Below are 25,034 nucleotides of genomic sequence, written 5' to 3'. Positions count from 1 at the left end.
TTTCTTTTAAATGCTTCTCGCTAGCAAAGAAATGAAGAGAAGAAACAATTAAACCATGGTTAAAATATTTTAAACGAGCAGACCTATTAACATGCGTAATAAGTCATAGATACAGCTTCATCTGGAAAAGCGCAATGTCAGAAGAAACGGTTAGATGAGAAAGAAGCCGCTCTCTTGCATGGATATAAAAATACTCCGAGTTTCCAAGGGAGCGCGAGTTAAAGTCCCGCTCTCTCGCCGTCTAATTTTCCCATCCTGTACATACACGGAGGTGCTGTAAAAGCTGACGCGCGACCTACGCCCAACGGCACACATGTACACACGGATATACATATACATATTTAGAAACGCGACTCGTGCGACTTGTCCCGTAATCTTTTTCCCGGGGAAAATACGCGGCGATACTATCTCTCGACGAGATTGTTCGCCACAAAACTCGGTCCAGCCAGCGACGTGGCAGTATCGTCGCCACCAGCGCGTCATTTTGCTTACGAGTAAGAACCATTTCCGAGGATAAAGGTGCGATATCCGCGCGATAACTCGCGAATGCGGGAGGTAGCGGGGGTGGATTTTTTTCCAAGCCAAAGTGCCGGCGAAGAGAGGACGATCGGAGGGCAGAGTAAGCCACAAGCTCGCCGGCCAATGTAATTTCATCCACTTTTTATTGGCGCGAAGCGGACTTTAAGGCCTTAAGCCACTTAGATTTAATAGCATGACCGCGTTATACGTTCTGGCTAGGTCGACGAGAAAAGAGAAAAGCAGAAGAGAGAACAAAATAGAATAGGATAGAGACGGAGAAGGAAACGACTTTATCGAAAAATAAAAAAGATGATCTAATTAAATATGCTAATTATACATCGGCCAGAACTGCTATCATAATATTGTCTTATTTTAACGCGCCAAAACTTTATATATTATACGCAAAAGAATACAAAAAAAAAAATTTAATAAATTTATTAAATTTTATTAAATTTTTTAAAAAAGAAACACTTAAGTAAATTTAAATGTATGTATTAAAAAATAATTTAATTTTAGTAATTTATACAAAGATTTAATAATATTATATTGGACTACAATTAAAGGTCAATAAGTCTAGATAAGACTGTTATTTAACAAAAAATATTAAGTAAAAATATTATAAAGTTTAAATTGATAATTGAGATTGTTGCGTAAATGGAACAAGGTAATGATCTTTTTAATGATAAAAATGAGAGACGCCGATTGTGACTCAAGCTACTTTTATAATATAATGATTCAGGTAATGACTTGTTTACGAATACGTATAGATTGCATACGCAAATGATAATAATAGTGGAAAGCGGTAAAAAAAAAAAAAAAGAAAGAGAGAAAGGAGAAACATCGATTGAGAGTTGCACACGCGAGATACGAAGCGGATTAAATTGTGTAATCCATTACGTGTGCCGGTAAAAAGAGCAGAAACGTAGAATAGGCTCGCACGTGAAACGGAACGGAGCGAACGGTGGAGGAGAGTTCTCTCGCACCGAATTGTAACGTTCTACTCTCGTATTAACCTAGTTCAGTACGCCGGGGCTCTTTATTGATTCCGATGTCGGCACGACGGTGTGAACGAAATCTCATTCTTCAGCAAGTTCAACGGCTTCGAGCCATGGTGAGCGTGCACTTTGTCAGTGGCGTGTAACGGATCGATTATTGGGAACGTCGAATGACCTCGCTTCGCGCATCGCACACCATCGCTCTCTGTGTCGATGAGTTGCATTGCCAGATCCAACGATTTTCCAGATAGCTCGAGATCAACTATATTGACATAGGAAACGTCACGATATCTCGACACGTGACACTTTGTTCATTTTCCTTACAAACTTGATTGTGTTAATTCCATGAAACAAATAAGTAATATTTTAACAAATTTTAATTATGTGAAAAATATATAATTTTCTGTAAATATGAATTTTGTTTTTTTTTTAAATAATTTTATTTTTAAATCACATATGGTTTTTTTTTTTTATATAAGGAATTATATAGCAACTTTAAATATTTTATTACAATATATACTAAAAGAGCCTATAATGGAAATTAAGGTTACTTAATTAATCTGATATCCTAGATATGATAATATATGTTATCAATTTGTCAAGACACACAAATTAGAAGATAACTGAAATAAATGGAGAATTTAAAATAAAGATCCGATTTGATATAATAATTAATGACTAGTCAACAATCTTAACAAAATTATTAAAATAATAAAAATAAAACTTATGCAGACGTTCCATAAAAGTCTAGAAGCATATCTCAGTTCCTTTCATTCTATCTTTCCGTCTGATCTTTATACTGTTCTATATTACTCGCGGCGCTTATGATATCCCCCCGTCCACAATAATTCACGCTAATTAACAGGTTGGATGTCACGGAAAGCACCACAAAGTGCTTCTCGACATACTCGAATTCAAGATGTCAAGATAATCTTCTACGAGCGAAGAAAATTAATCCGTGCAGCGAGAAAGATTTTAGTCTCAAGAAATAAATTCATGAAAATAGCACGCCGCGCGAGAACGCGATCTAAAACTGTAAGCGAGATCTGGAATTGTGAACGAAATTTCCGTCCGGTATGCATACCAAGGTCCATCGAAAAAATGTGAAAAAAAAAAAAAAGAAAATTCGATACAAGAATAAGAGGCACAAAAAAATGCGGTACTGACGGATATATCTGCTCATGTCCTAGCTATTGATTGCAGTTATTTTTTTTCAATTTAATTATCATATCTGACGTTTGAAGTTCATTCGTCAGTTCCCGAAAGAATACAAAGTGCCTCGTTACAATTCGACCGTGAGATTCTTGGAAAATGTCACACTCTAAATTTAAACGCGGAATTATCACGTCGTATATGTGACGCAACCCAATTATCATGAAAAAAATATAAATCATAATTAAAAATTTTTCAAATTGATTATTAAGATAAAAGAATATATATGTATATTTATAAATTTTTGTCTCGTTATATCTTTTTCAACGTAAAATCTATTCAAAATTTTTTTCTGGCATTAACTAGCGAGGTAGGTGATAAGAAACGATAATTTATAATAAAGTTTTCATTAAAGCGTGAACATCTTTGAGACTCTCTATTAGCATATGACATTACTGTGTTAATATACATTCACACATTTATTATTTATGATCTTTTTACTTATGCCCCTCTTCTCCAAACAATTCAGATACGCGTTTTTCGCACATACATTCAAGTCACCGCATTATCCTCGGTAAAAATACCGCCACGCATTCCTGCAGCATTTCGTAACGTGCAGTTTTCCTAGCGATAACAGTTCAGCATAGCTAAAGAAACCGTGGCGTAACGCGGCGCCTCGACGTAATAGTTTCACGACAGGACACACTGGTTTTTCGCTTTACAGGCTGGAAACGGATGAATTCCCGTGCGTCGATTTTCTCGCATAACAGGCGGCTAAGGTAACCGCAAGCGCATACGTAAGAAGCGCACTGTCCGATGTAACGTGACTCTCTCAAGGTTAAGCCAAGATAGACTATCTCTCTCATATCCGCTTTATCGAATCTTTTGCAACGACGATGGATGATCGATCCGTTCGATAAGTAACAACGCGCGAGTCCCTCGTTTTCCCAGGAGGCTTCGAATAATCGCGCAACGGCACTCAAAGCCGCTAATCGATACGTATTATTTCCTGGATCGGAAAATCGCTTGGCAATTTGCATTCGATTTATATTCCGAGAACAAGACAGATTATAATGCTCTGCGGTGGAGATTAAGTCCTTGGATCTTCCTGAGTTAAGAATAATTCGAAGACCTCGCAGGACAGAATGGTAATAAAGTGATAGTTCCAACTTTCCAGCTAAACTTCGGTAAAACGTTCTATATTCAAAGCCTTAATTCATTTTAAAACAATGTAAGCTGAAATAGGGTAATTGAAATTAGCCGATGAATGAAATATATAATTTCCTTCCGTTATCTCGATCTTCCAGTAATAAGCATATTTAATATCTATTACAAAATGAAAATAAATTATATCTGTTATATTCACATACATATGTCAAAGACTCAATGAAAGACATGTCATATTTTCTTATAATATTATATTACTAAATATAAGAGAATTATTAATTTTTATCATTTGAGATTCATTGTATTATTCGATTTATCTAATCGATTCAATTAATCCTTAAATCTTTAAAACAAATTTTTGAGGTTTAACTTGATTTATAAGTTTTTCAACATTCCACCATATTTTATTCTCTTTTTCATATATAAAGTGTCATTGTACCTGACAATTTTTTCGAATCATTAATACTTCGTACAATACCCGTCAACCGATTATTATTTACCGAACACTTGTTGTAATTTGCATTCGATTGATATTCCGAGATTAACAAACACGACACTTCAACCGGGACATTAAATCTCCCGTTTCTCGCTTCGAGCTCTCACGAATTAAGCCGAAGGTGGCTGGAGAGAATCTCGAGAAGAACCCGTAGAAGCGATTCGGCTTGCTACACGATATTTTGTTTCGTAAAGTGTTTTCAAGCTTATAATTTTCAAGAATAGATTGCTGTATTTTCTGGTAGACATCGCGCATACTCGAGTAATGGCATCATGCAACAACCAACCGTAAACGATTGTTACTATGAACTGCATGAAGCTAAACATTTGTTGCCATTTGCATTCCATTGATGTATGCTAGAATAACAAACATTACTGCTCCTTTCAACACGAATATTAAATATGGCCTCTCGCCGGTTAACCCGAAGGTCTCGTACGAGGATGGAATGAAGAAGCGTGATTCGATTTGCTATATGAACTCTGATATTTGTCTCAGTGCCTTTCGATATATAATTCTTCTAAATCCAATATTTTCAGCAAAATAATGCCTCGCAAGAATCGAGTAACGGCTTTCCACCGCATCTAAGTGATTGATATTATTTCTTACCCGAGACTGGAAAGCTGTGATTTGCATTTGATTTGTGAAAGTCTGGGAAAATCTGTTCACGATAATCCCGATGGATTCCAGCACAAAAATTAAGTCCCCACGAATCCCTCTACGATTCAATAAAAACTGCTCGAGAAGATTCGAAACAGAATATATGTACACCCACACATTTTTTTTTTTTAAAGATCTCAACGGGAAGAAAAAGATTCATGAAAAAATCCTACGTAATATTTCCACAGAAATTACAGTTTACTATTCCGTTAACAAAAGTCTTAAAAAAATTACTTTGCGAACGTGATGTAATTTAACATAAAGTAACGTATGTGATTACATTTGTGTATTTTTTTTTTAAATCTTGAAAAGAAGAGAAGATAAAAAACTTTAATATATATATGGCATGTATAATGCATCTTTTTTAAAAAAAATTAATAAAATTGAATAAAATAAAAGGGAATGTTCCAAAAATAATATTTTTCGGATATAATCAAAATGTATTTATTCATTATTAATAGAATATCATTTATCACGCAATTCTATTTAAACTAATTTTTTTCGTGGAGAAAAACGCGCGTGTACGTTAGACATTGCATATAAAATTTTTTTAAATAATTCGTCTTAGATAAAAGTTAATTAAGACAGACCGATAAATGTAGATGCGAAACGTTACATGCTTCTTTGATTGCTATTTCAATAGGGGAGCACATCCGTAGCCAATCAACGACAAAATAATACTTTTGCATTCTAGAAAACAGGATACTAGAAAGCTCTCGTTCGAGTGATGCGTGGTAAAAAAAAAAAACACAAATCTCGCAAGCGGTTACGAACTTGAGTCAATTAGCAAAAATTTCCAATAAAAAGCAGTTAAAAAATAAGAGTAAAGAAAATCTTCCAAATTTTTGTCAATTTATAAATTAGTAATTAAATTATTATTACTGATATTATAAATAAATTATTGATTATATTAAAAAAAAAAATACATTAAAGCCTCAAAATATAGATTACTATTTCCTTGACTTTACAGCTTTTCGTTAATTGATTTTCTTGATACTGGAAACTCATAAGAAATAACATTGACGCGGATATAAGAAATTCTCGGTAATATTTTGTAAAAAAAAAAAAAAAAATGGCGCGAGGATAGTCGAAACAGAAGATTGAGCAAAATTGAAAATTTCATTGGCAGACAGCGGTTACAACAATGTTTCCTGTATTATCGATAAACGCAGAGAATTTCCAGCAAATTCGCGCTGATGCAGAAACATACATATATGCTGTATATATGCAGGCTTCATATGGAAATACCTGTTTCATTCAGGGTCATTAACTCTTCGGTATCCAAATATTTTTATCATTGTGTGAACAGGAGAGAATATCAAATTTATTACCTTTGTGAAATTAACACCTCATTTTCAGAATTTCTGAAAACGAATATAACTAATAAAATTCCAACTATTTTCTAAAGAATTTTGAGAATGTCTAATATATTTAAAAAAGAATTCTAGCAATTATATATAGAAAGAGAGAAAGAGGAAGAGAGAAAATTTATCCACGACATACATATAATAAATAAAAATAAAGGTTATTAATATAAATAGTTGATATTAATCAACTGCAGAGTTCGAATATTATTTTAAAATATTCTTAGCCTCCTCTTCTCTTTCTAGTATAGCAACCAGCAGCGCCAGGTATTTACATTCACTTCCGGCGTCCTAGTGCCCTTATGGCACGTTCACAGAGGTATCAGCGCGTGACGGAAGCGGCGACACGCGATTCTTCCCATCAGCGATTAGGATAACCTAGTCTAGAAGCGTTCCATGTAACGCAGAGCAGAGCAGAGAAACGAGACCGCATAATGGATTATATAGACTGTATATACATATATTTTCGCTGCATGTTAATTCTGTCATGTCTAACATATTTTTCGAAAAAATAAAAATAAAATAATAAATGTAAACTATTTACATGTAAATACAAAATATAGATTTTAATAAAACAAAAAATAATAATAATTATATATCTAATAAATAAAAATTCCAACAATTTCAATACGAAAGAATTAACACGGTCTGAACATCTAAAAATAATCTACAGGGTGTCCTGCAAAGATTGTGCCAACGCTCGTGAGCGGGTAGAGCACAGTAAACTGAATAGAAAAGTCCTTTACCATTTTGTCTTGTAACGCTTAATAAAAAAGTTATTATTAAATAAAATCTGATCAATCATCGCCGATCTTTAGCCAGGCGCATGTCGGTGAGCCGCGTGCTTGTAGTGTGCGTGAGCGTTCAGCTGTCACAGTGCGGCTCACCGACATGCGCCCGACTAAAGATTGGCGATGATTGACCAGACTTTACTCTATAATAACTCCTTTATTAAACGTTATAGGACAAAATGATTAAGGACTTTTCTATTCAGTTTACTGTGCTCTACCCGCTCACGAGCGTTGGCACAATCTTTGCAGGACACCCTGTAGATTATGTTATAGTATTAATAGCCGAATGGAATAAAATTTAATTAGAATAATTTCACACTTCAATCTACAATTGGTATTGGTAACAATCAAAATAAAATAGCACAAACAAAAATTAACTTTGTTAAATTTAGAAATCGACTCAAATCTTATAAATGCATAAAATTGCATAATAGAAAATAATTTGTTTTCGATCGATCCAATTAGTGTATAAATTCATTTTATATCCAAAAATATCTCAAAAAGAGAATTTTTTAAGAGAAGGAAATATTGCAAGATGTAATTTACAGATTTATTCTTAAACATATAGAGGCAGAGGCAGGGAGAAAATAACAAATATTACGATAATGACGTAATCGGTATCTACAAATCTATTATTTGACTAGCTCGGAAAATAATGAATGTAATTAATCGCGTAACTTTATGATGAGCAAAAACAATCGTCCGTATACTGAAAATTTGTGTTAATTACAACTCTGATAACGGCAAAGTAATTTCACTTATTTTGCGCATGACGTAATCTTAGAAATATTTCGTCGCAATCTCGGTTACGCAGAATCAAGATAATAAAGAGAGAGAGAGAGAGAGAACAACAGCACAGAAATTCAACTAAAAATTCTGTATGTAAATAAATAAATAAGTAAACTCAACAATACAGAAATAAAGTTAATTTAATAAACAAATAAAAATTTTTTACATGTAATGCTATTTATCATGTTATATAATGTTATTTATTAATTATCTATATTCTCGAATATAAACTCGTAAATAATTATTTTTTAAAAATTATTATTGATAAAATCATATTAGAAAATTTGTGTTATAATGTATTTATTTATTATTTTATAATGATACTACATATCATAATTACTTTTTTATCATTTTTTAACGTGACAATTATTTACAGTATTTCTATAAAATCAGAATATATTAAAACATTTTATTAAATTTCTAAAAAAATTATTGCGTCCATATATATATATATAAGATTATAATCGACATAAATATCAATTTATGGATATCGATAGAGATCGTAGATAAAGTAAACTCGTGGAATGATTTCTTTGAGGCAACATGGAGTGCAACCGAATTCATTTGCACACACAGTGGTGGTATTAAAATGGAACCCCGGTATAGATCCACTGTACCTATTTCGTACTTGCGGAGAAAATTGCTTTTCGTTGTTTCCACGATGACGATACGAACGGGATTATTTCGTTTGGAAGTAGAAATAATTTGCGTTCGTTTGATCCTCGCGCTCTCGCCCTGTTCATCTATCTCAATTTCCCTTTCTCTCTTTACACGACAACGCGAGATGAAAGGCAAAAGGATGTCAAAAGAGTATTCTTTCACAGTGAATAAAATCCAATGAAAGCCAGGGCATCATAAACACAGTAAGCTGATCCTTTATCGTAACGTTATATCGTTATTATACGTAGATCAAACAAAGAATAAAAGAGATACAATTACACATACACAAATATAAAATCGTTTCATATAAAATCGCAATTTTCCGATAAATTTACATAAGTTAAAATAAATTTCCTATTATGCATATTGGGAATATTTAAATAATTGACAGAAAATAATTACAAATTTTTTTTTTACAAGCTTATTGACAAACATATCTAAAAATATATTTTTTATAATTACACTCGCGTGATATTCGCAATATAATAATTTATAAAATATGTAATATTTACAATTGATAAAATTTATATTGTATTCTATTATATATTTATATTATATTTGTTATTCTTATTCTCCTTATTTTTAATTATCCACAATCTCTATTAACTCTATTCATTTTAATTATAATTATCATGTTTATAATTTAATTTAATAAGTATTATAATGCTAGTAACGCATACACACACACACATACATCTAAACGTTATTTATATCATTTAAAATTTGTATTATTATTTCCTAATGTCTTGTAATAATCGCACAGTTTATCGCGATCCGTTTGATCTTCGTTATGTACCTTTGACAAATAAAAAAAAAAAGGAAAATGAAAAAAGGTCACAGATTGTGAATTATACATATATCAAGTATAACGTTCGGGGACTCTGATATAACGCCCAAAAACCACCGCCATTCCACCCCTCCATCTCCCCAAGCTTCCCCTCGTAATAACGGTTCGTCGTTTTACAGCTGGTCGACTCTTTTATTCGAAGATCCACGTGGATGGAAGGATCCGAGGTCATTCTAGCATAGGGCTCTTCCCCGAGAGAAAAACAGCACCAACATTCCATCCTGCAATTTGCTCGACATAGCCACGCCGAGAAGCCATTTTATCGCCCGGATAAACTCGCCAAGATGGAGAACGCCTGGTGTCGCGAATGGAAAGACAACCTCTACTATACTCTCTGTCCCCGGCTACTGTTCCGCGCGACAGGTGAAGCCGATCACACCGTTTGATTAACACGTAAAACACGTTGCCAAGAAACACCTTTCTCCCAACTCGTTCCTTCTGTCAATAATTAAAAAGGCCGACTTTTCCCGAGTCAACTTTTATTAAAGAACGAAACACTAAATATGTCCGTAAAGAATTCATCAGCAAAACATAGTTGATGACGTACATGAAAAATATTTATTTCGACTTTTGAGAAACACAGCTGATTGCTTTCATCTATGAATTTGATACAAAACAGATGTTTGAAATAATATATTAAAAATTTTTCAAAACTGCCTTTCTTTTATATTTTTTAAATATAATTTTTTTCAATATTTTAATTTGACAATATGTAGTTGTCAAAGGTATCAAAATAAAAAAAATAGCTATTAAAGTAATCTATTATTTTTTTAATATTTCGAAAATTCAAAAAATGTACAGTTTTGAGAAACAAACGATATTTTTTAAATATATTATTGGTTATTTTAAATTGTCTCAAAAATTAACAGAATCGCTTTTTTAACCGATATTAAATTGCTGTTTCAAACTGTTCGAAATAAAAACAAAATAAAAAAAAAAGACACAAGGAAGAATAAATAATGTTCTTTGTACGCTGTACTTTGTACTTGTAACGCTATTTGTAGCGTTACATGAATTACCTTTTATTTCTTTAACCAGCTTATTTTTTCGCTAGAAAAAAAAATAACTACCAAAAAAATATAGAAACACATTACCAACGTTATTTAAAAATTTAAATGCTGTTAAACCGGAATAACCAATTATTTTATCATAATTTAATGTGTGAAAAGAAGTTTTAGAAAGCTGATGTTATCCTTGTTATATATAGACATGCATGATATTCACAATTTATGTTTTGCCTTTGTTTAACTTAACTTGTTCCACAGACTCATTTAAAAGAGATATCATAGGATAAAATCGTGGCTATTTTAAAGAGCGAAAGAAGTTGATGACTAAAATTACATGTCGTCTCTTTCTCACCAAACTGTTAGCAATACAATAATAACTGTTCGTGTCTTAAGAAATGTCGTTTGGAAAATGTCAAATACGATGGTTACATTCTTTAAATCACCGTCATCGTACGATGTCAGCATGTCAATGACGAAGGTTGCTCTAATGTTAGATCCCGAGTCGATTAACATTTCTTAAGCTTACTTCTAAAAATAATCATCGTACAGCAAAGAGTTATGATTAGGTTGGACACGTTACTAGAATCACATTACACGGGAACAGCGCAAGATAATTATATTTCTACATGTCGGTTTTTTTGTCCATCAGCGCAAAATTGCTAAGATAAAAAACATATGAAGCATAATAGTACAATGTAGTTTATGTACATGCATCGAAAAAATTTTTACATTACACAGATTTTTATCACAGATTGAATTTCTGTTGAATTTTTATAAAAATATTTATGCGATATTGATAATACCCCATTTAAAAACAAAAAAAAAAAAAAAATTTCAATTTCAATTTTCCATATAAATTTGACGCGTTGTTTCACGTGCGAAAAGAATATTTTTATATTCTTTATTCGATAATTTTTTTCCTATATTTATTTCTTATGTCCGAGAAATATCTATTATATTTAAATAAAAATTATATCCCTTTTGTCATATACATGTGTCTATATTTTTTTCCTCAATTCTTTTCTTCATATGCGTGCAATAAAATAATTTGCATTGCTTCGTATTTTTTAAATCAATTTGGGAAAAATAATTCATTCAATACAAGAAAATGCCTGCAAGAATATAAATAAAAATTCTCGAGATTTCCTGAGATTGGATAAATCTGAGAATTCAAAACTTTTCTATCTCAACACAGAATCGAATCTATATTTAAAATCGGACTCGACGGGCCGAAGCGAGATCAGGAATGCGATCGTTTTCGCGGGTCCCGCTCTCATCGAGATGAGCCCGAAACGAGTTCCAGGAAGAAAGACAAAGGATCTGTAATGATAGTGAAACGGAATGCATGGAAAAATATTAAAGAGAGGAAGAGAGAGCTGTCCCTGACAAAAGCAAATTTCGATTGCGAAATCGTCGGAGCTGAAGTCACGTGCAGGGACAAAAGAAAACGCGCGGATACGTACACATCCTCTTTTTCTCTGCCTCGAGGAGAAAGGCCTCGGAAAAGGAAGTCCGACGGCCATTATACATGGAACGGAGGAGCGAGAGGCACGCTTACTACCTCCAGGGGATCTTCGAACGCGAAACCGAAAAGACTCTGAAATCGTTTGAATTTTAAACCACTTGTGGCGCGTTTGGTCTGCTCGAAGATTAATGGTTCTGACTACTCTCTCTCTCTCTCTCTCTCTCTCTCTCTCTCTCTCTCTCTCTCTCTCTCTCTCTCTCTCTCTTTCTCTCTCCTTTCCTCACAAAGACCAAAAACAAAAAAAATAAAATACGCGCACACATGGTACTAATTGCACGAAAATGTAGAGATTCGACGACGCGTGAGAATTTATGTTTCGCGTTAATTCTCGGCGAGACAAGTGCCACTTTTAATTTTTATTTCTAAATTAGTGCACCGTATCATATTCCTTAGAAATTCATATGAGAGGAACTTAATAGCTTGTGAAATACATTTGAACGCATGTTGAATGTGATAAAAGAATATTATTAAATCTAAGAAATATTTCTGTAAAAGTAGGATGATAAAAAACTCGTATTTATGATAAATATATATATATTATATTTTTGTATAATTTGACTTTATGAATTTATGAATAATATATATATTATATATTATATAAATAATATATATTATTATTACCAGTAGTGTTGAAATGTTATATCATATTATTATTTTTCCTTCAAATTTATTATTTAACAAGTATTATCAAAAATTAAATAGTAACATATCAAAAAAGAAATTTTAAGGAAAAGAATTATTAAATAATAGAAGAAGAAATGTTAAATGAAAAAATTGTTAGATTTAATTTTACTTTGTAGCTTATAATATGTATTCTCACATTACATGTTATTATATGAGATAATAATATATCTGTCATCAAAACCGTGCCTAAGAGGTATATAATTTATTGTATCACGCTTAAAACTGATATACGCACATTTATTAATGCGTATTTAATGTGTTGCGAGATGTATGCAGTGATGAAATTGAAGTGCACCACTGAAATGAAAACGACGAATCGCTTACGTAATCTCTTTGAATATTCATCGATGCCAGAATGATAAACGAGTCGGAATGCGATAATTACAAGGAAGGATCTAATTCCAAGAATGCCGCCTCCGTAGTAGACTAAAAGATTATTACGCTATCATATGGATCCGTCTTCTACATCAGTTAATCCTCTTCGCAAAAAAGATTGAGTCATCGAAAAGGCAATATCTTAATCTGTATCGAGTTAAATAATGGACGAAAAAATGGCCATCGTAAAATAGTTCAATTTTACATTTTTAGTAACAAAAAATATAATTTATGATTAATGGAGTGTCATGTGGTTTGATTTTGGACAGCACTCAACTCATATCTTTTTCTTAAGAATTATAAAGAAGCGTGTCTCTTCGATTTTATTCTCAAATCAATTAATTGTCGTGAAGAATTCGCAGACTTGTGAACAACTTCATTTAAAATTTCGTGCACGTAACATCGTCGATCTATTTATAAAGAAGGAGTCATGCCTACCTGGCGATTAGCATGTCGATGATGAAAAGAACAAAGACAGACCATACAGAAAATTCTCGAACGCGACGCACTTGTCGGACGCGTGATTTCTCCTCGTGTGACGCATCTTGTACGATTACACAAAATGTACATAGAACTTCTATCTCAATATCTATAAAAGTGCATCATGTCAAAAAAAAAAAAAATATATTAATACATAAACGGACTAAATTGTTAAATTTTAAATTATAATTTTTTTTTTAATAATTTACAAATTAAATAAATTTTAATTTTAACAATTTTGTTTTAATATTATTTTTTACATGATACACTTTTAATAACATTAACATTTTAGATTTACATTCTGTACAATTGTACAAAATACATCGAAGAGAGAATCACACATCTGATAAAAACACCGCGTTCGAGAATTGTACGAGATCTGCTTTTATCTTTTTTATCATCGACATGTTATCAATATTTCATATTTGCAGTTTTTTTTACAGATAGAAAATATTCGGAAATCTCAGATAATTAAATTGCTCGCTACATGTGAAATATTACACGTGAAATATGGAAGAAACTTTAAATACTCCATGTTAAGCGCGTTTCGACGACTATCTAATCACATATCTTACATCACCCATATGATGCGATATCCGCCTCGGGTTAGCGAGAAAATATATTCGACGAGAGCGGAGAGCGAGACACGGGCGGCTTTACGGGCGTGCACGAATGCCTATATACACGTGTAAAGCGGCGCATAACAGGAGGCATGTAGATGCGCGTAGCAAGACGGTCGAGCGCCTTCTGGGCGTACAGACGTAGATTATTGCACGAATGATTCAGTAAGCAGTCAGTCGCGCGAGTTCGCGGCTGTTTTTTTATGCTCACGTATCGTTGGCGCGATATACATTTGCGATTCTCGCAACACGACGGAATCTCGATGCTCAGAGCTCGTCGTAACAAAGTTTTCTTATTAAGCAAATCGGTCGAGAGTACGGGGGATACTAGAGATAGAGATCGTGTTACATGCAATTAGGGCAATGTGTCGCTTGACCCTGCGCCATTACAGTTCATTTATCGAAGAGCGTGCTCTGAAAATATTATATGTATCGATGCTTATATTATCTTACGTACGAAAGATGTATTGAAATATTTATAGCTGGAAGAATTCAATATATAATATTAAACTGTATAAAAAAAAGTAAATAAAAAAATCTTCCGCTCGGATATTAAATTATAATTATGTTGCAGATAATATACATCTTCAAGTTTATTTTTTAATTCCAAAATAGAAATTTTATATATATATTTGAGAATTTAATTTTTATATCAATTATTTTTGAATAATTTCATTTTATCATATATATGTATATATATTTAGTTTTTAATTTAATTTTAGATTTAATATGCTAAGTTTATGTGAAAATTTCATAGAAATTAATTTAAATCACTTGTCATTAACAATGCATGGTCGCTATTTCTTTCTCTGTATTTATATGGTTTATCTCTCATATATATTCGTCGTTTGTAACTAAAAATTGTTAATATCACTGTGAACGAATGCGCGCGAAGGTCGGGATGCGGGCAAAGACTACGCCTGTAAATTGATTAGTCCATTCATACTTTCAGCTCACCATCCCCTCCTTTTATTCATTCATCACGGCTATGCGCCTCACCGTTATGAAGCCGAATTTAGACGACACTTTTGCTTGCCAAATGTTCGTAGATATCAATGCTCTTAAGATATTTAAACAAGTATGATAAACATATTTCTTGATATATAATAATATGTCAAGAAATGTCATTTTCCTTAAAAATGCAGTCAATTTCTTGCAAAAGCAAATATCTAATCAAAAATTTCTGTGTAAAATTCGCTTTAAAGCAAAAAATAAGATTTAGTTATTTATTTTCATCCTGAAAACGCAAAAAAAAAATCTTTATGAAAGACAAATTTCATAAAGTTGTCTGTATCGAATGAATTATTTTATTTTAATTTAATCGCGTGTTTGATTCTACATTCCATCTAATCATACATATCAACAAAATGTGATACATTCGCTTCTTTCGCTTTATTAATACACCTATCTATCCATTCGAATGAACGACGCGTCGCTCCTTAATATTCTTCCCGCGACAAGACGAAATCCAACCGGTAGAAGCGCCATACTCCCCGAGATTGTAACGACATTGTTCCCGTGCCTCTCTGTAACACACACACACACACACACACACACACGCACGTGCATGCAGCACGACCGCGCCGTTAATACCGCGACATCGCGTCGCGCGCGTTGCCTCTAACGAGAGAACTAGCTTTTCCGCCATGCACGAAAATGCACGAGCCACGGAGACGCTTATACCAGGTATAATACAGAGTACAGTCGATTCCCGCGACAGATTCTTCTCTCACATACACACACACACACACACGCCGAGCTACCTCGCCTCGACTTTGTGTTAAAAACGCATCTCGCTCGTACATACGGAGTATGTACATGCCTGAATGACGTATCTCTCTATTACTGTCCATCGTGAGACATAGTTGGTGGACAGTGGTGTAGCCTGCGATTACTAGTGCCCGAGTGAAAATATATTTTTGTCCATTTACGATTTTTGTCGAATATATTTCAAAATTCTTTTTGAAATATTTATATACAAAATGAAAAATTATGAATTTATTCGCTTAATTTGACCAATCGTTAATACCTTGTAGCCATTTATATAATTTTAGATTATTATATATGTATATTTAGATTATTATATATGTATTTAGATTATTATATATTGTAGATTATTATATAACGATTATTTATTTGAATGACGTCTAAAAATAAAAATTTAGAATTTTCAGCGTTTTTAAAGTCAATCTAATAAGCATGAGAAAATCGTTAAATTTCTTAAATATTAATTATATCAAAAATTTATTCTTTATAGAATAGAAAAAGTAGTGATAATGACATTACTTTTATCTCGTGAATGAAGATCTGACAGAAATATAACCTACACAATGATTGTTGATACAGACGGAGCTTATCTATTTTGAAAACGGTCTAATGTTTCACGATGGGCCCTCAAGCTTGAAGTAGTACAAACCGCATGAAAAAGCTGCAGTTTCGTGTCGGAGGAATACAAAGAGCATATTGTGGCCGTTACAAGAACGATGGATTACACACGATTCACCGCACGAGACTCGGAAATGATATATACGCAGCGAAGAATTCCGTAGGAAAGAATACTGACCGCATAAATTCGGGGCGCGAGTCGTCGCAACGACGACGACGACGACGAGGACGCTGCTAAGCGACATATTTCCCGGACTCGCGTTTGTACTCCGGAACGGTATTCAAGTATTAAAGCGTCCCGGCGAACGTCCGTACTCTCGTCCTGTTCTCTGTCCCGTTTATTTGGATCCTCCGCGTTTTCGATACTCCGCGAAACACGCGCAGCACATTATATTTGGAACACCACGTTGTTTTGCCACGAGCGTGAAAATTATTTCACCACGCAAGCCTCGAAACACGAACGTGTAAAACATTCACGTGTGCTCGGAAAATTCCCCGGGTCTTGCTCTACCAAAGAATATTAAAATATTAAAGATCGAGAGAAAGAGAGACAGAGATAGATAGATAGATAGATAGATAGATAGAGAGAGAGAGAGAGAGAGAGAAAGGGGGAGAGAAACGGCTTCACTATTCGCATCTGAATAGTTTGTTCTCGGCTTGATTCAAAAAGTCATATACGAATGCAGGAATCTCGAAAACACAAGTATATATAGGATGTCTTAAAAACATCGGATGTTTCACTTTTAACGATATATTTTTGAATGGAATCGCAATTGATTTTTTATTAGAATTGTTTGTTTCATGCATAACTTTTGCGCGTACATTTTTATTATTAAATATAGATAATTTTTCTAATTTTAAAATAATGTTTATATGCAAAAAGAAATCTATTTAAATCGAAAATATTTTTATTTAATGTTATATCAAACTTGTTATTGATATTACATTAGCTTGATAATTTTCAATATGTCTTCGTAATCAAATGAAAATCAATTTTATATAAAAATTTATAATAAAACAAAGTCTATTTAAAATTAATTAAATAACGAAATATTATTTATGATATTTTAAAATAATCTGTACTTCTATTGTTAATTTCTTTTAAATTTATGACAAATGTCTCATTGGATTGTGGAATTTTTCATTGTCATATAATTGTCAATCACTCATTTAATTTATAATAAAGTTGCATTGACATGTATGAAATTGCATCAATAAATTCATATCCCAAAAAATTCCGGCTTTCACCCATTGTTTTCTAAAACAATATTAAAATATTGAAGTTCCACCAAATTTCTTTTTGTCCAGTATGTGAATATTTTGTTTTCGATTCCGGAAAATCGTGTCGTGTATGCACACTTGGCCATAAATCGTTGAATGTATCATTTTATTATAAACCCCGATTACATCGCGAGCGATGTTTTGACAAATACCAAAATACGTTTCTCTTTGTATAACGGATCAAAGGATTTGTCAATATTCGTATATTTTATTATGTACTCGCGTCTGTTTTAACAATAATAAATAATATCATACTATTAATTTTATTTTGTATTTTCGTTACAAAAATAAAATATATCACGTTGCATTTTAAAATGCATAAATATTTTTCAACGCTCAAATATATATTTATATTTTTACATTTCAATTTTCAAATTACGTTATACTTTTTGGGATGTAAAAGATAATTACAAATTATAATTAAAAATGTTTTTCTTTTTTGTATATGAAAGATAATTACAGTTGCAGTTACAATTAAAAATAATAACAGAATATATTACGCAACTTATTCACATAGTGAATAAGTTGCGTAATATATTCTGTTATTATAATACGGCAGAAAAAAATTTTAAATATTTTTTGCGAACGAAATATATGCATCCTTTAATAAACATATAAGATTAATACATATCTACCAAAATTATAATTATTACTCATGTAACTATATACTAAAGATACTAAATAATAAGTTAAAAAAAATTTATATGTCTATAAATCTACCAAATATCTAATAAATATTCCAAAGGGGATTCTAAACAAAAATAAGTACAAATAATTATAAGAAACATTTCGCGTATCAAAAATATAAAGTTATATATAAGATAAGATAATATCATGCAAGAACGACATTTGATTTCATTGTGTTGCACGCTTCACGTCTACAATGCCGTAATAATTGTCTGCCATTATTTTCTTTGAACAAGCGCCAAAGCATACTCTTTCTACAACACTCCTTTAGTGAATCTTGTTAAGTCATTTGAAAGATTCCGTATATCTCAACACGCCAGCATATAATGCGCATAAAAAAAAATGCAAAAACGTTTTATCCCTTTCTTTTTAAATTCCGTTTTATTAATAACGGAATGATACTTTTAATGTCCACTGTAGAATTATTTTTAATTAGCAAACAAGAGAGAAAGAAATTTGCTTGATAAATTTAAAAATTACTTTTCACATTAATCACTTTCTTTCCATCTACCCGTTAGACAACTTTACGTCACGCTTGAAATTTCTTAACACCCTCCTTTCCTCTCTCCAATTTAGAATTCAATGGTGTAGCTAAAACAGCGGTTCTCAAATTCCATTCGAAATATTAGAATATTGAAATTATTAAGAAATTAATACACAAAAGTGTCTTGAAATTCTCATTTCTTTTATCTGTAAATTTTTTTTTATTTTGTCAAATTTCTGATTTCTGATATTGCTTGATGACTTTGCGCGACATTTTTGTAAATATCAATTAAGGGAAATTTTTTGTAAATAAGAAATCGGAAAATCCATAGAAAGGAAAATTAAATTGGCACACCCACAGCAATGTAAGAAAACAGAATACAAAATTGATTTTCTGGAACGCTCGGGTAAAATCTGGTATGCAGTAATGATGCAACAGCAGTCCATCAGAGTGAAAAGATTAAGAATCATTGCTCCGAAGTAATGTTCTGAAATCGGACTCGCTTTCTTTTTTACGCGACCGCAATATTTAGTGCATCCGCGTCGAGGCGAAGCGAGTCGAGGTCGTCGGCGAAAATGCAATCCGGAATGCAATAGTCATTTAAACTCTATAGCGGCTCGAAACACTCGGCTTATCCGTGAGATCGACACTTGAACAAAGGGCCAGAAATAAAGAACTTCCCGTGTTCATCGGAGCTCTCTCTCTCTCTCTCTCTCTCTCGACAAGAATGAAACTCAAGGTTAAAATCTCAAACACACGCTCGAAATTGTGTTTAAAAAGAGTTTACAAATTTTCTGAAATATACTGATAAAGTCGAGTGACTTCTAATTATGTGCTGTATCGATTAACGATCTGAGCCGTCAAAAATTTCGAGTCCATTATTACATTTTTCTACGCCACGTACTTTCCATTGTTCCCGATATCCGTTCGAAAAAAGCTTCGATAGTCATAGCGATTATCGTTCGACATTACGAGGTGTAGGAAAAACCACGCCTACGCAACAAGAGAGACTCGTTTCGGAGCATCGTTCGGTCGGAAAATTCAGATCCGAGCCAACAGCGCCGATGGTGGAGGTTAAGTCTTACCTGTCACGCGTGTTGGTGCCTATCGGCGACTTTCGTATCTCTCCGTGGAACTTGGATGACGGCCCGCACGCCGACACGCCTGCACATTATCCTCGGCACGTCACTAATCCTATATCCGCTCCGCTGTGTCTAATCACTATCACTTGTTTTCCAAGATATTTCGAAGGAATACAATACACCACCGAGCGACGAACGCGGTTAGTCACCACCGAACTAATCGTATCGAACTGCTCTGCACTACTCTCACGTGATCACACAGAGGCACTCGCGCACGCGTCCTCCCGTACGGAGAGACGATCGTTCGACAAACTGACCCGGACTGTGAATCACGACTACAGCGACGGCGGGCGGCCGAAGGGCTCGCGAGCTCGGCTACGGAGATAGCCGAGCGCGCCCGAGTCTCTCCGAACATGCGCGGACTCGCGCGAGCCCGTCCGACCTCGCGCAGCCCCACCACCACGAGAGACCAACCCTGTTCGAACGCGCGCAGGATCCTTTACCTGAGGCTAAAAATGCGAAATGTGAACGATTTTCTCATTAATTTCTCTATAGCGGAATTTCTTTACATTTCTCACCCCTAAGGAAAATTTGTATGAACGATCCCCAAACTAGTCTCGACGCACCGTGTGTTGCTTCGTGCTACTTCGAGGACTGTCGCGTGACAGCGAGAAGTCGCGGAACGCGCTGCACACCGTCTGGCACGAAGGCTACACTCGTTATCTTTTTGCTCTCATTCCCGATCGTGAAATTCGCCGTAGGCCGGACAGGCAGGTAGAAAGAAGAAACGAGAGCGTGATCGGGAGTGCGCGATCGCGGTAGCTCTTTGCTCTCTTCTCCGAAACGTTTAAATCGTCGCTTTTCTTCACTCATTGCGAATAATGACGCTGAAAAACGCCAGAGATTACTCGTCCAAAAATAAAAAAAAAAAAAAAGAGCGCGTCAGAAGACTTACAATATCCCTCATAATCGTACAGCGAAGCAAATGCACTTTTGAACGACGCGAGCTGACCTTCCTGCGAGCGAGGACGTTGCTATTGCAAAATGACGTTCGGGCAACATGTGACACGTGACTCCCCCCCTCGTCGCGTATCGAGTTTCTCCGGAGAAAACATCGCGCTGCGCGCGCGATTCTTCCTGCAACGGCAGATCGACGAGACGACGCGTTCTCACGCATTTTTATTGCGCCTGCCCCGGGGAAAGCTTCGACTTCAATGGAATTCCCTCTATAGTCGGTCGTATCGATGTTACCTTGCGACGGTCGTATGAGCGTCCTCGCGAATCGAAGTAACAGGCGCGAGTCGTCGAAACGATGCGATCACGATCACGAGTATAGTCGCTCAATTTATTATACAGCTGATTATTTATACTATCGTGTCTTGACAGTAGAAATAAGTGAGAGAATAACTACGATGATAATCTATGTTAATAGCAGTATTGGAAACAATTATTGAACTAACGATATTTTTTTGTTATGAATAAAAAAATTAAATTAATGGAAATTATGTAAGTAAGGCTCCAGTATTAAAAATAAAATTAAGTTAAATGACAATAAGAAATATAACTTAAAAAATATAACTTTAATATTATATTTTTTATCTGTCACTATATACAAAAGTGAAATTGTAAAGAAATGAATGGCACATTCTTTTTGACATTTTATAAAATATTTAGATGGAATTTATAAATTAACAGCGTAATAATTAAAGCTCTACATTTCTACGTAACGTCTATTCCAAAATCCGCAAGCAATTCCAAGCGCCGATCAGCTGATCGCGAGTTTTACAAGGTGACGTTAAATGACATCTTAATAACATTTTATAGACGTTTTTAACGTCAACAAGACGTTATTAAAATGTTATTTGACGTCATCTTGCTACTTGGCAACGCGAATTCTTCGAAAATGCAATTCGCCATCGATCTGTGAGCACTTAGGTCACTGTGCGCGAATCGCTCGCTTGTGCACCTCTATTCCGTAATGTATACCGCCGCATTAGTGCGTCCAGGTGTCACACGATACGGACGACGAAATACGATAGCTTCCTCGTCAACGGGCGAGAAGCATTGCGCATACTGTGGTGCGATGTGGACGATGTCGAACGAGCGACTCCGCAAGTCGCGAAGCGAAGAAATACATATCATTTTTCGTCAAGCTTTCCTTCCTGCTACTAGGATTGAACGATCTAGTGTGCATGCAGTGGCTCGAAATCCGAGCCAGTAAGCGTTGGTTACGCGCATTTGCATCGATGCAAAAGAACATAGTTATACGATAGTCGAATATATAAATATCTTTATAAATATTTTCAAATGTTTACAAGAGCATGAAATAATAAATAAGAGCATGAAATAAAAAATAAGGGCGTGAAATAATAAATAAGAGCATAAAATAATAAATAAGAGCATGAAATAATAAATAAGAGTGAAATAAATTGAAAAGTAGATTATTAAATTGATTTCTCTCTAAATACGAAAATTCATAAAATAAAATTTCTGAAAAAAATCGCAAAATTTTTAATTTTAATTTAATAAAATATTACAACAGTCGACAAAATAAATTAGATTTTTTTCTTGTAACTCAGATATACTCATATACATTCTCAAATAACTCATATTCTTATGAAATTCAATGTCTCGGCATATAAAATATCTTCAAGTCTTATATTTAATTTCATTCACGTATAATATTTGACTGCAGTTTAAAAAAAGTCAAGTTTCTCACTTAATTAAATATGACAATCATGATTCTGAAAATAGCATTGCCAAGATGACATGTAATTTCTCGGTTCCTCATTAAATGATATTTGGTACAAGCCTCATTATAATGACGAAAACGTTCCGTGGAACGCATTATCGTGACATCCGCCTCGGCTGCTGCAGTTGATAAGATGGGATAGGCCCACGCCACCCACGCTTACCAGAACGAAAGTTAGCCCACTCATTCTTTCGAATAAGCCGAGTCCAACAGCGCAATCGACGCTTACAGCGAGATTCAAAATAGCGTCTACGCACGCTATTGTTTGAATATAACATAAATTAATCGCTACGCTTATCGATTTCGCAGGTTCGTTTATATTTTTTCTTTTCATTTCTACTATATTGTGTTGCATATTAATTATCAGCATTTCTAATTAAGATGATTCCTCGGATTAATAATATTACGTATTTTATATCCTTCATGTGAAGCATAAAAAAGAATATAAAATAATAGGTCGGAGATATTCTATGCATATATATTGCTATTATACAGAGAGAATTCATATTTTTATGCCGAAAACGCGTCGCTAATCTTCAAATCTGACGCACGCAACGCAAAGTCGTAAAGCCACACGTAACGATAATCACATCGAAAATATAAAATCGCATGCCACACGAGATTACGAGCGTAATAGCGTGCCGAAAAATTTCTCCTCCTTTTATAACGTGTCGTTCAATGCAAAGTAAAATGTCGCGGATATAAAATCCTTATCATCGGAAATATCTCTTTTTCATTTCAAATGTGACATTTCGAATCTGTCTAGCCGATCAGCTCTACAAATTCGTGCAAGATCGTACAAGTTTAGCGGGAGGTTACGTGGAGATCAAAGGGAACCTCGTGGAAGAACGGAGTTTGTTCAGCGAAAGAGAAAGGAGTGTAAAAGACGGACAGAAGGCAAGAAAGAGACAAGGAGAAGGCGAGAGATAGGTAGGTAGGTAGGTAACGTGGGACAGAAAGAGAGGGGAAACAGGATAGGAGAGATACGGTCGTTGGCCGGTTCGGGCAAGGCTGCTGGCAAGGAGAACCAGGGCTGTAGTTACAAATAAAGAAAACGGGCGCACACCTCGATCGACACCGCTGCGCCTATAATAACGGGGCGCGTACGAGAAAAGAGATGCGAATCGTCCCTCCCTCGGCCCTCGTTCGTTCAGCTTCGCCGAGGAGTCCTAAACCGGCGCGCTACTTGTAAACCAGTTTCAGATTTTAAAAAAAAAAAGGGTCCAATGCATTATATGCGATGCCCGCGAAAATAAAGTGTTATCTCGGAGCAAGCTCGTTCCATCATCCAGAAATTATAATCAGATTTATATGTACATATAAATCTACTATATATATATATATATATATATATATATATATATACAATATGATTAAAAGAACGTACAATATATAAAAGATATAAAATAACATGTTATTGAAGATCGAAACACTTATTTCTAAAACTAAAATATAAACTTTTTTGCAATAGCTATAAAAATATTCTCATAAGAATCAAAAAGAATATTCTTTTCATCTCGCTGGTAATAAAATAGACTCATATTTGTTTGTATAATTAAATGACTCATTAAGCCTTTGCATCCAAATTAATATTATTGTGATTGTATATTGACAGATATCGGATACATTTAAATCTTGTAATATGTATGAATCTCTAAATCAAATAAATAACTTAATTTAAATTAATATTAAATATAATATTAAATAAAATATTTAATACCGTCTTTAATGCTTTACAAATTATCTTTAAAACGCGTATTTTTAAAAATATTAAAGAGACCATATATTATTAAAGAGACTGCAATATAAAAAGGAGATATAGAAAATATTATTGGAAAATATATATTATATCGATTATTTCATTATATGTAATTTTAATTATGTAGCTTGGATCCTATTTTGAAAATCTTGTTAAACTCGATCTTTAATACGCAAGTTTATATTAATATTGCGTTAAAATTTCTAATGTTAAAACACTACGCACATATATCACTTTTAAAATAAACAAGACTATTGCATCTTCCACTATTTATCTCTGGAAAGAAACATATGGTACATGGCACGATCTGCATCTAGGGATTGCAATGAACGTGCCGACCGCGATTGGATGTTTTCACACGTAGAAATCCGAGAAATGATTCGCATTCAATGTGAGTGACTGTTACACACGCACGAGGGTAATACTACCGTAAGCAAGCATATCCACATCTTGGCGATAAGAGTTCTCGGTATTAA

At 33.9% G+C, this 25,034-nt stretch overlaps 1 protein-coding gene across 1 annotated transcript in view; it reads right to left on the bottom strand.

Moving 5' to 3' along the window:
• Positions 1-20,387, bottom strand: part of LOC126856600 (plexin-A4) — a 215,783-nt gene extending 195,396 nt beyond the window's left edge. Inside the window, exon 1 of the mRNA XM_050605251.1 lies at positions 20,051-20,387. The gene's annotated coding sequence lies outside the window, so the exon portion shown is untranslated. The remainder of the gene's footprint in view (positions 1-20,050) is intronic.
• Positions 20,388-25,034: the final 4,647 nt, after the last annotated feature.

Source organism: Cataglyphis hispanica, chromosome 2 (genome assembly GCF_021464435.1).
Source record: "Cataglyphis hispanica isolate Lineage 1 chromosome 2, ULB_Chis1_1.0, whole genome shotgun sequence".
Classification (NCBI taxonomy): Eukaryota; Metazoa; Arthropoda; class Insecta; order Hymenoptera; family Formicidae; genus Cataglyphis; species Cataglyphis hispanica.
Note: the sequence above shows the minus strand (reverse complement) of the source record. Positions and strands in the feature narration are given on the sequence as shown.